This window comes from Rhinopithecus bieti, unplaced genomic scaffold (assembly GCF_001698545.2).
Source record: "Rhinopithecus bieti isolate Rb0 unplaced genomic scaffold, ASM169854v2 scaffold_35885, whole genome shotgun sequence".
Lineage (NCBI taxonomy): Eukaryota > Metazoa > Chordata > Mammalia > Primates > Cercopithecidae > Rhinopithecus > Rhinopithecus bieti.
Genome location: NW_016815776.1, coordinates 173,480 through 186,433, shown reverse-complemented (window position 1 = coordinate 186,433; position 12,954 = coordinate 173,480). Strand labels below are relative to the sequence as shown.

Here is a 12,954-nt window from a genome sequence, read left to right as displayed (position 1 = left end):
CTAGTTTCAAACACACTCACCTCACCACACGCTGTGCCCACAGCTGATCTCCCCCTTCTGCCAAGCACCAGTGCAGACCTAAGATGCAGAGCCTTTGATTTCACGCAGAGATCACTTGCGCAAGGCATTAAAAAGCATATGGTAGGCTTTGCATTATGTTTTGGGAGACAGAATGGCTTTACATCCTAGCAAAGTAAACAGCATAAGATTGACTAGCAGACAACCTTGCCCATCATATCCTTTGTTCAGGTGCCTCTGGGAGTTTCTCACTGTTAATTTTTCTGTGGACACTCCAGGCTTCCCCTGAAGACACTCCTCACATGTGAATTCCCCTTGTGAACACTTATGGAATTGCCTATGTAGAAGCATTTATTTTAAATCCTGCCCCTTACCCATCCATAAGAATCCTGGGGGTTTATAGGGTTCTTACATTACCCCAGTGACTGGTCAAGGTGTGGCCATTTATTCCATGTTCAGCCGGTGAGGCCCCTCCCTGTGCATTTTGGAATCAGGACCAGAGAAGCAACTGGATCAGCCCTTCTCTGAAGGCATTCAGCACCTCTAGTGATTGATACATTTCAGCATCAGTTGAATAATAGGTGCTGCTTAAACCAAAGTGAGCTGCTGCTTAAGCATCAGCTGAAATGTATCAATCTCTAGAGGTGCTGAATGCCATGTTTCAGCTGGAAAAGAAAGCCAGTTTTCAGGGAGAGAATGAAGCATGTTTACAAAAAGGAGCCAAGAGGAGAAAAAACAAGAGATGAAAAGAGAGAGATAGTCATGACAGTACCCAAGACACTCGTTTTGGAGTTCCCAGAGCCCAGACACATCCCTGTTCTTCAGCTCCATCTCTTGGGCTGTCACCTTCTAGCAACAGGAACTGCTGGTGGATTTGAAATGTAATCTTCCTTTTCTCCTCCACCAATATTTGTATGTATATGAAAGCAGTAGATAATTATCTCCCTGCACCATATGAATTATGCCAATCATGTTAGAAGATAGAATCAGTTTACTCTGAGTGAAGAATTCAGCTAACACAGACAACCCCTGCCAGCTATGACAGAAGCAAGGACACCCTATAATGCTTTCTACCAGGCATCCTACTCAGCCCTAGCAAGAGTCAGATGTCAGGGTTCTTCCCACAACCCTTATGCCCAGGTAGGGAATGGCTTACACTGCTGGCTTAGACGGTTGGGTGGACACTGTTCAGGAAGCCTTGTCTGTCATCTCACAATGCACAAAAGGGAATGGAGTATCAAGGAATTTAAAGAACTTACTAAAGTCAGAACAAGTAAGAAGAGGTAGAATTTGAAACTGGGTATGCTTGTGTTTCATTAACATGATGGTGAGACAGAAGTGCAGGCCCAAGTGCAGACTCCAGAAAGCAGGGCTAGGGGATGAGGATAGGAGAAACCCATCTACCAGGGATCTATAGAGCTTTGCCTTTTCCATATTGTTATTTCTTTTCTCCTTCCACCTTTATTCTTCTCCCACAATCCCTTCTTCCCTCTTCCTTCCTTCTCCTCCAACCCTTCTGAGCCCCAGGACTCCAACTGGCATGGAGGAACACAAGTGGCTCCACTCTGACTATTGACCATTCCCCTGAGGCCAGTCAAGAGATCTTGAGCCCTCGCCCTAGAAAACAAGAAAATCTTGTGCAGAGGACACTGTGATCCACTAAGGACAAGGCACAGCAAAGAGAATTCCAAGTGAAAAAACAAAGGAGGCTGAAGAGAGGGCTACACGTTGCTCACCACTGTCCTTGAATAGCCTTCCTTGGCCTTCTCTGGATCCCCTCTCTTCTCATTCTCCGAAAAAGGGAAGGCTAAGAAAGTACATCAAGGTCTTCTGTCTATCAAAGCAAAAGGGTTGTTCTTAGTCCTGAACACGTTAATCCCAGCTTCTGTCCTGACTTCCACAGGAGCAATCTGTGTGACCTTTGGAAAGTCATTTTTAAAAAAAAAAGTCAAATCACTCTATGGAATATGATCCAAATGTCATAAAGTATGTGTGTATAAATGGCTGCTTGCACAAAGGAAAAAAAGCAGGATGGAACACATCAAAATGTACTGTGGGTGAATTTCAAGTAATTTCTTCTTTATGCTCTTCTCTATTTATACTGTTCATACAGTGAACATGTATTTATTTTATAATTAGAAAATTCCTCACTGAATATCTCTGGGCTGTAGTCTCCAAGAGTATTGAGTATTAAGTGTGGATTGCACCTGCTTTGCTTCTGTCATAGTGCTATTTTGGGAATAAATGAGATAACGCCAAAAACTGCATGATCCATATCACCAGCTGAGGTTACCAACATGAGCATGTTTCTTTCATTTTTCCCATTAGTCACTTGAGTAGCTGCAAGTTCTTGTTATTAAGCAGTTTAGTATCTACCACCTTGAGGTCTCACCCTTATAGCACTATAGAATGGGTTCCCCTGTAAACAACAGAAAACCCAACTCATAGTAGCTTACACAAAAGGGCATGTGTTTCCCTTCCATAACAGGAAATCCAGAATTAGACAGCCCAGGGCTGGTATGCTGCACAAGGATGCCTCAAAAATCCAGGCTCCTGTCTCACCATCCTTCATATGTCATTCATTATTGTGGTTACAGGAAGGCTGCTGCACCTCTAGACAGGAAGAAGAGGGAAGAGCAAAGGGCAAAGAGATTTTAACCTTTTAATTTGGAATGTGAATTCTGCCTACCTCTATTGGCCAGAACCAGATCACATGACCACCTCTAGTTGCAAGGGAAGCTGGGAAGTTGAGTAAGTTCATTTTCCACCCTCTATCATAGAGAAGCCAAGGGGGGAAGAACCTGTAAATGACTTTTGGTTAACCAAGTCCTTAGTCTACCACACCACTGGAGCTTATTTAACCTGAAGGGTTCAGTTCCACCTGAAGGCCAGGTGGAGTGTGAATTGGAAAGTCTGTCCTGTCCACAGGAAGACTCAGTTTTCATCTGTCATTGAATGTGTTGCTGCCTTCCAGGATTGCTGTTAACAACTAGTGCCAAACAATCAGCTGATTCCTTGTCCCCAGAAGAGGTGGTGCTCTTATTGCTCCCCTGTCCCTGTACAGGCCACAAGACTCTCATGGTTGGTTCATGTTGTAGTCATTTAAGTTACACTGTCATGCACAGCCATTATTCCTCAACCATAAATTTAGTGGAAATGTGGGTGGGTCATAAAGGGCTTCTCACGTCAGCCTCATCTTGTGTCAGAAATTGCTTCTCCATGATCCCTTATCCCCTAATTTTGAGCCTGGGTTATCAGTCCAGACTTCCCAGAGAATGCCTCTTTTCTCACTGGAAGACTTCAGACTAGATCATCCCAATCCATTACAGAAGGTCTACTATAGCTGAACTTCTAGATGATGGCAATCAGACTCTCAATGCCTTCCCCACAGAAGACTCCTTGGCCTCTATGAAAATTTGTATACCTTTTCTCCCAAACCATCTCAGATCACAAAAAGCATTGCTAGGACTTGTCTCCATCAGGCCACACAGGCCCTCTTATGCTCTTTCACCACTAGGGAAATTACACTTAAATAACCAAAAGGGCCCACTCCAATAGCTCTCCCTGAACAGAAATGTACCCCAACATAATTTGTCATGAACACCTAGATGGAGAAACAACTGTTCTAAAAATATGTTGTATTCCATAAGATGAGCCACCTGCTTTATGCTTACAAAAGTGATTTAAGATGGAAGGAAACCAAGGACTTCCAGGTCTGCAGTATGGCAGACTCTTGTGAGCCATCTTCAAGAAATGGGCAAGGAATATGGGCAATCAAATCACAAATATTCTTTTACATCGTCAGCTGAACTCACAAAAAAGCATGGGAAATCTCCAGGGTCCAGAAATACAGAGGAACTAAAAACCAGGGAGGCAACTATGTTAACCATCTTATGGCTGCTCTGGCTTTTGTTTATTCATTTACTTTTTTATTGAGGTATAATGAATATATAGTAAAATCTACAATACTTAACGAATTTTTACATATACATACAACCATGTAACTGCCACCTACTCAGGATATACAATATTTCCAGAACTGCACAAGACTCCCTCATGCCACCCTTCAGTCAATAACTTCCCTCAAGAGTGACAACATTCCTCACTCAACATCAAAGATTAGTTTTGCCTATTCTAGAACTCCATAGAAATTGAATCACACAGTGGATATTCTTTTTGATGGATTATTTTACTCAATACCATCTGTGACATTCAACATGTTATTACATGTATTTGCAATTTGTTCTTTTTCATCACTGTGTAGTATTCCACTGTAAAATATATACCACTATTTATTTATCAACTCCACTATTGATGGGCATTTGGGTTGTTTCCAGTTTGGAACTATTATGAATAAAGCAGCTATGAACATTTCATATATGTTTTCTGGCAGATATATGAAAAGCATGGGTTTTCATGCTCAACTAGGGACATTGAGATGAGGCCAGCCTAAGCAAAGTAGAGAAATGAAGCTTAAAATAATCTCACATGTAACTAGACCATCAAAGGGCTGTACTCTTGGTAATAGTGTAGACTAGGAAAGAAATCCATAAATACAGGGAGAAAAAGAAGACACCTATCCATCTCTGTCTGAGATCTGAGTGGGAAGAAAATTCTCCCTTGGAAATTTATAATCATAACCTCATACCTGACAGCTCTGGAGTTAAAATTTACACAATCAGCATGGTCCAGAAAACTCAAAGCAGATTAATTAACACAGAAACTTGCTACAAACCAAATGATAACCCGAGGTGAGGCCCCTGACAGAAACAAATAAAAAGCCATTGCGGAAGGACACGATTTCATCCCCCATTGTGTATTAGCCCAACACACAAATGTCCACTGAAGCAAATGAGGAACCAATCCACCTTGAGTTAGAAGCAGAAAACATGCACAATTTAAACAGAAAAAAAAAGGATGCTTACATTCACAAAAGTTTCAGATAATAGGACAACATAATAGGAATTGTGAATAACTGTATTTAAAATAGTAACACAAACTAAAGGAATTGAGACTTTAAGAGAAGGACAAGGCACTATGGGGGGAAACAGGAAATTTTTTTAAAATTTAAAATTTAGCCATTTTACTAAACACCATTAAATTGCACACTTTAAGGAGATAAACCATGGTATGTAATTACATCTCAATAAAGCTTATTTGAAAATTTCAGACATTCAAATAATATTTTAAAACTTAAAAGGTTTAGCAAAATAGTACTACACAAAGCAGAAAAGAAAAGTGATTAACTGGAAGATGGACTTGAGAAAATTCCAGAGATTCAACACAAAGAATGAGATGTGAAAATATGAAAGAGCATTTATGAGAGCTGAGGATTAAATGCTAATGTCCACCTGTATGTAGTAGACTTTCCAGAGACAAGACAAATGAAGGAGGCAATATTTGAAGAAATAATGGCTGATAATTTTCCAAAACTTATGAGAACATGGCTCTCAGGTTTAAAAAGAAAAATTTAAAAGAATGGATTGAAAAGAATTCATTGTATTCCAATGAATAAAAAATAAATAAATCTAAGCCTAGATACATCATAGAGAAAAACTGCAGCACACCCAAGACATAGAGAAGACCTTATACACAACCAGAGATAAAGGACAAATTTCCAACAAAATAATAACAATTACACTGGTGCAAACTGCACAATAACAGATTTTTTCACAAAATAGCAATTAGATTGTTATAAACTTCTCAACAGCATCAATGATGGTCAGAAGACTATGGGAAAATATCTTCAGAATGCTGAGAGAATATGATTGTCAACTTATAACATTATAGTCAGCTAGGCTTGTATTTCACAGTGAGGTTATCTCAAGCAAATAAGGACTAAGTTTACTACTTCAGACCCAACTTGAAAAAAATTTGAAAAACTACTAAAGATGAAGGAAATTAGGAAAAGAAAGAAGCCACAAAAGTAATTAGGCTTATTATATTTTCCTATATATGTATAATGTTTTATATTTAAGGTTAAGAGTGTGTGTGTGTGTGTGTGTGTGTGTGTGTGTGTGTGTGTGTGTGTACAGGAAGAGAAACAGAGAGTCTGTGTAAGAGTGTTCTATACATGAAATATACAATGATTAATTAACACCCATTTGGGAAACCTGTCCCCTTCTAGGCCAGGCACTGATGATTAGACACCTAATGGTAAAGGGGTGTGGATTCGGAGACAACAAGCAGACACGTGGGTGTGGTAGGGAAGAATCAGTATCAAGCTGAGTAATTTCATGATGTGGAGAAACAAAAACAGGTAAGAATAGGGAAAAGCCAAGTACCCCTAAGAAGGAGCTGGGATATAGGGTGAAGGGGACAGGACCCAGTCAGACTGAGGCATAATTCATAATTCTCCCCTTTCACAGGATGAAGGTAACAAAGAAACCTACTACACCCAAGAGAGATAACAGCATGTGTCAGGGATAGAAATCAGGCATGAAGTTGATTGCTTGATATTCTCACTGAGTCATCAAAATCAGTTGATGTTGTTACTGAGGCATCTGAGACTCTGACTGTTGGCTGAAAATCAGTCAAATCCTTGATACGCCAACCTGGTATCCTTTCTCAGATTCCAAAAGAGGTAAGGCAGCATACTGGAAGTTAAGAGCTTGCACTAGCGTGCTGGGATGAAACTAGGACAAAACAGATTCAAAAGACCAGAACTTATATCTCCGTCTGACAAGAAAATCATGTCTAATTAAGAGAAAACTATGGAACCATCTCCTAGCATCCAGAAGTGCTTTAAAAATTAAGATGCTATCTATAAAAGGAAACTGAATGTTCAAGTTGTTTATACAGAGAGGTTGTGGTTGGCTGATTGGTTAAAAGAGGTGAAGGTGTAAGTACTTAACGGTTCATTTTGCCCACTGTCCACATATAGCCAATTTATTAAGACAGGTGAATTTCCATAGAGAAAGAGCTTAACTCTCACAGACATGGCTAAACGAGCAACTGGAGTTTTATCACTAAAATCAATCTCCCCAAAAACTCAGAGACTGGGATTTCTTAAGGATAAGTTGGCAGGTAGGGTGTCAGGGAGTGGGAAGTACTGATTGGTTGGGCCTGAGATGAAATCACAGGTGGTCAAAGTGGTTCTTCTTGCTGTCTTGTGTTCCTGGGTGAGATCGCAGAACTGGCTGAGCCAGACTGTCGGTCTGGGTGATGTCAGCTGGTGCACCAGAATGCAGGGTCTGAAAAATATCTCCAGCACCAGTCATAGATTTTACAATAGTAATGTTATCCCTAGGAGTAACAGGGGAGGTTCGAAATCTTGTGACCTCTGGCTGCATGATTCCTAACCCATAATTTCTAATTTTGTGGCTAATTTGTTAGTCTTAAAAAGACAGTCTGGTCCCCAGGCAAGAAAGGGCTTTCTTTCAGGAAAGGGCTGTTATCATCTTTGTTTCAAAGTTAAACTATAAGCTAAATTCCTCCCAAAGTTAGTCTGGCCTACACGCAGGAATGAATAAGGACAGCTTGGAGGTTAGAAGCAAGATGGAGTCAGGTCAGATCCCTTTCACTGTCATAATTTTCTCACTGTTACAATTTTCGCAAAGGTGGTTTCAAAGGTCCTAAGTAAGACCAGAGATAACCATGCTCTTCAGTGTATTTTGGAGCAAAATTTTTTGTGTTTATTATTTTCATGTGTTACAGATTTTGTCCTTACACATCTAAATGATAGCCCTTTATTCATAGAGATGTCTAAGTGTGAAAAAAATATTAATTGTGGAATATCATATAACGATAAGATTATGAGATACTCATAGTTTATTAATTGTATTTATGAGTCATCAGAAATTGAGCTGTTGAGATACTAACCCGAAATGAACTTTTTAAAATTATTTACCTGCCTCTCCGTTTTCCATAACATAAAATCCCTGTAGTCTCGGTTTTTAATTTGTGATTTTCCTTATAAATTTCAATAAAATTAAAAGTGCTTTTATAATTTTCTAGATCTAGACACAATGTGGAGCTTTAAAAAATATTTCTGATATGGTTTGGCTGTGTCCCCACCCAAATCTCATCTTGAATTTTAGCTCCCATAATTCCCACTTGTCATGGGAGGGACCCAGTGGGAGGTAATTAAATCGTGGATGCGGGTTTGCCCGTGCTGTTCTTGTAGTAGTGAAGAAGTCTCACAAGATCTGATGGTTTTATAAAGGACAGTTGCCTTACACAAGCTCTTTTTTGCTTGCCGCCATGTAAGATGTGGCTTTGATTCTCCTTGCTTCCTGCCAAGATTGTGAGGCCTCCCCAGCCATGTGGAACTGTGATTCAATTAAACTTCTTTCCTTTATAAATTACCCAGTTTTGGCTAGGTCTTTATTAGCAGCATGAGAACAAACTAATACAATTTCATTCTTTTTACTATTATATTATCTGAATCAGGCTAGATTTGAATTTGTTAGCATAGCACTAGATCAAGCAACATTAACGGTCCCTTCTTGTATAGCTACTCCATCTTGTGTGATTGGGCAAAGGTCATCAGTGGAAGAGAGTCCCCTAAGCATCTGGGTCAACTTTGTGTGAAAGTGGAAGTGGCAGAGAAGTTGCCAGGGTGAGAAGCTTCTGCAGATACCCTTCAAACCTCTCCACATAACCTCTCTCTCCCACTGTTGATGGCTTCCTCTACACCAGGACGTAAGTCTTTCCTTCTGCAATTAGAGAAGGCAGGTTACTTAAATTCATATGTTAAATTATTCACTGAGAGCAAATTGTGGTGGAAGTGTGGAAGGGAAAATTGAGTACTCCATTTGTACAGTCTTGAAATAAGGTACATGCAGTCATTGCCTTTTTTCAGTCTCACAAGCCTATGAGGTGGGAGTGTTGATGTTTCCATTTTATAGACAAAGACCCTAGAGCTTAGAAATGCTGAGTGACTCCCTCTAGTTGCCATGGCTAGTAGAGTAGGTATTTGAAGCCAAGCAGCATGAACCCAATTGCAACGCTCCTTAGCCACCGTGCTAGGAACTTGATAAATGGATTGGAAACCATGCCCTACCCAAATAGTAAATACTATTCGGTCCAGTCCAGGCTGGGAGTGCATGTGCTGAAAAGGTGCAAGATAAGCATGCTGAGGCTGATTGATAGGGCTTTCTCAATTGCCTATTCCTACACTTTGTGTCTGCTTCCACACTGGTGACCCCCAACCCTGGGAAACACTTTTCACACCTATTCATTAGAATTTCATTCAGATTTACAACTACCAAGGTCACCTAGCAATTTACAATTGCTTTGTCTGCCTAGCTTGAGTCTTCTCAGAAACAGCTCTTCCTCATCCTACTCAGATGCCCTGTAAGGCCTCCTCCCTGCCCTATAGAGCAGAAAGTAATGAGGTTAGTGTATGTGTTCTCCAAAATTCATATTTTGAAATGCTAACTCCCAAGGTGATGGTATTAGGAGATAGAGTGTCTTAGTTCATTTGGGGCTGCTATCACAGAATGCCTGAAACTGGATAATTGGTAAAGAACAGAAATTTATCTCTCACAACTCTGGAGATTGAGATGTCCAAAATCCAGGCGACAGCAAATTCTATGTCTGGTAAGGGCTTGCTCTTTGTTCCAAAGATGGCACATTGTCACTGTACCCCCTCATGGCAGAAGGATGAACACTGTGTTCTCACGTGGCAGAAGGAATGAAAGGCCTAGGCAGCTCTCTGAAATCTTCATAATGGCATTAATTCCATTCACGAGGAAAGAGCCCTCATGACTTAATCACTTCCCCCAAATGCCCCACCTCTCAATACCATCATCTTGGGGTTTAAGTTCCAATATATAAATTTTGGAGGGACACATACATTCAACTCATAGCAACTGGTATTATCCACTTCACATCCACTAGGATAACTGTAATGAAAACGTCAGATAATAACGAATATTGGAAAGGATGTAGAGAAATCAGAATATTGATTTGTTGCTAGTGGGAACATAAAAATGGCACAGCCACTTTGGAAAACAGTGTGGCACTTTGCCAAAAGTTAAACATAGAGTTATCATTTGATTCAAAAATTCCCCTTCTAGGTATATTATATCCTAAAGAAATAAAAACATACATGTCCACAAAAAAGCTTGAATGCATATGTTCAGGGCATTATTCATAATAGCTAAAAAGTGGGAACAATCCAAATGTCCATCAAGTGATGAGTGGATAAATGTGGTATATTCACAGGATGGAAATTTATTTTGTCATAAAAAAGAATGAAATACTCATGCTGCAACACAGGTGAAACTTCAAAACATTATGCAAAGTAAAAGAAGACAGTCACACTTATGATTTCATTTATGTGAAATGTCCAGAATAGGTAAATCTATAAAGATAGAAAGCAGAATAGTGCTTGCCTAGGGCTAGAGAGATTGGAAAGTGACAGCTACAGGGTATAGTGTTTCTTTGGGAAATGATTAGAACATTGCAAAATTTATTGTGATGATAGTTGCACATTTCTGTGAATATACTAAAAACCACTGACTTGTACACTTTAAATGAGTGAATTGCATGGTATGTGAAATTATATTTCAATCAAGCCACTAATGAAAAAAAAGGTGACATAATGGAAGACAACATCCAGGCAAAAACAGAAATGATTTCAGTGGATGGATTGAGCTGGCCTGGAGCAGTGGTTCTTATTCAGGGGTGTACTTGCTCCTAAGCACCATGAGATGGCCCCCGGGAGGTCCCAGATCAGAGTGTCCTGACCACATGTGGAGAGCACAGCCTCGCAGGTAGTCTGCTTTCAGGATGGGGGAACTGGACTCAGAGACCAAAAGGCAGGAGAATGTGAGGGAAGGAAGCTGAGCTTTAGCACCAGACGCACCCGGGCCTGAGAGCTGGTGTGCATGGCAAGTCAGTTTCTTCTTTTGAGCTCCAGTTCTACTGTCTACATTTCTGTCACTTAAAGTGTGCTCCTGACCAACAAGATCAAGCTCTTAGACATGCAGAATCTTAGGCCACACCCCAGAACTACAGAATCAAAATCTGTGTCTTATTGAAGTTTAGCAAGCACTGAGTTGCACAGTGGAAATAATACCTTTTCAAAAGAATTTTGTGAAGATTCTTAACAGTATTACTGCCATTTACCTGATACTCACTGTGTGCTAGATACTAGGATAATCTAGAGGAGGGCTTAGCTTAATGCCCGCACATAGTAAGTGCTGTGTCTGAATTCCTCCAAAATTCACCTGTTGACACCTAAACCCCAAGGTGATGGAGGTGGGGCCTTTGGAAGGTAATTAAGTCATAAGAGTGAAGCCTTATGAATGGGATTAGTGTTCCTATAAAAGAGGGCCTAGAGAGCTGCCCATGCCTATCCACTATGTGAGGTCACAGCAAGAAGGCACCCACTATAAACCAAGAAACAGGCACTCACTAGATATCAAGTCCACCAATGCCTTGACCGTGGACTTTCCAGCCTCCAGAACTGCAAGAAATGAATTTCTGTGATGTTTGTTTTTTATTTTATTTTTTGTAGAGATAGGGTCTTGCTTTGTTGCCCAAGCTGGTCTTGAACTCCTGGCTCCCACCTCAGGCTCCCAAAGTGCTGAGATTACAGGAATAAGGCACCATGTCTAGCCTAAACTTCTGTTATTTATAAGCTGTCCAGCCTATGGAATTTTGTTATAGCAGCACAAATGGACTAAGACAATAAATCTTCAATATGTGGCAGCTACTGTTTAAAAAAGCCTGACTCATGAGGAGGAAGGAGACTGAATGTTGGAATCTGACACCACCAGCCCTCACACTGTCTCTGCCCCTCTGTGACAATGAGACCTTGGGCAAATTATTTAACTCCTCTGAGTCTTGACTTGCTGATCTGTAAACTGGGCTTACCTCACAGGGTGGTTGTGAAACTTAAGTGAGAAATCATGTGTTCAGTGGCTGCCCTGCACCTGGCAACACAAAGGAGTCCAGCAGATATCTGGTCATTTTCTCTTCTCCCTACAACCAGACCTAGCAGGACTTTGTGGTGGAAGAGACCCAGCCATCTTGAATCATTCTCAATCTTGCACCTGGCCCTGACTCTCTATATTATTCATTTATGTATCTACAGAGAAAATTCTTTCTATCTACTATGGGCCAAGCACAATGCTATGTGGACAGACACTGCAGCTGTGGTCCCTGATTCATGAAACCCAACCTGGCCTTGTAGAGAGAATAAAATAGGCCTGTTTACCCACCTGCTTTGAGAGCTGTAAAAACAAAGCACATTGTCTCTCAGCAGTCATCTGAAACAATTAGTCTCAATTCTCAGCCCTAATGTGCTTCCATACTGTGAAAAGTACTTTTCAAGGGGGGAAGGAGACATAAATTAGTATAATAATGCAATTAAAATGCATTTTCCTTCCACTTATTTAAATTACTCTTTTTTACATCTTAAGAAAGTGCATCCTTTCTTGGAAGTATTTTAAAAGATTCAAAGAGATTGTTAAGGTGAAGCAAGAAATGCCCCAAATACAAAATACAAACACTCTACCCTGAAAGCCAAGGAGAGCCACCCTCCCCACAATGATGACTGCCCATGTCTACAAAAGACTTTGGACTTTGGGGCTCCACAAAGGCCCTTGGATGGAATTTCCCAGGACCAGGTCACTAGCCCTCTCGGTAAACACTTGTTTCTGTATTTGTGCATTCTCTCAAAATGTTCTTCTGTGCTGGCACTAGGAATCTCTGGACATGGCACTAGAAACACGGAGATGGATAGTGATATTGTTTGAATATTTGTGCTTCTTCCAATCTCATGTTGAAATGTAATCCCCGGTATTGGAGGTGGGGTCTAGTGGAGGTGTTTGGGTCATGAGGGCATATCCCTCATGAATGGCTTGGCACCATTCCCTTGGTGATGAGTGAGTTCACGCAAGATCTGGTTCTTTAAAAGTATGTGGCACCTCCTGCTCTCTTGCTCCTGCTCTGGCCATGTGAGATACCTTCTCCCCTTTGCCT

At 40.7% G+C, this 12,954-nt stretch overlaps 1 pseudogene; it reads left to right on the top strand.

Annotated features, from left to right (window-relative positions):
* The first annotated feature begins 1,165 nt into the window (after window positions 1-1,165).
* The window catches only part of LOC108516275 (60S ribosomal protein L23a pseudogene), a 59,550-nt pseudogene continuing 47,761 nt past the window's right edge, over window positions 1,166-12,954 (top strand).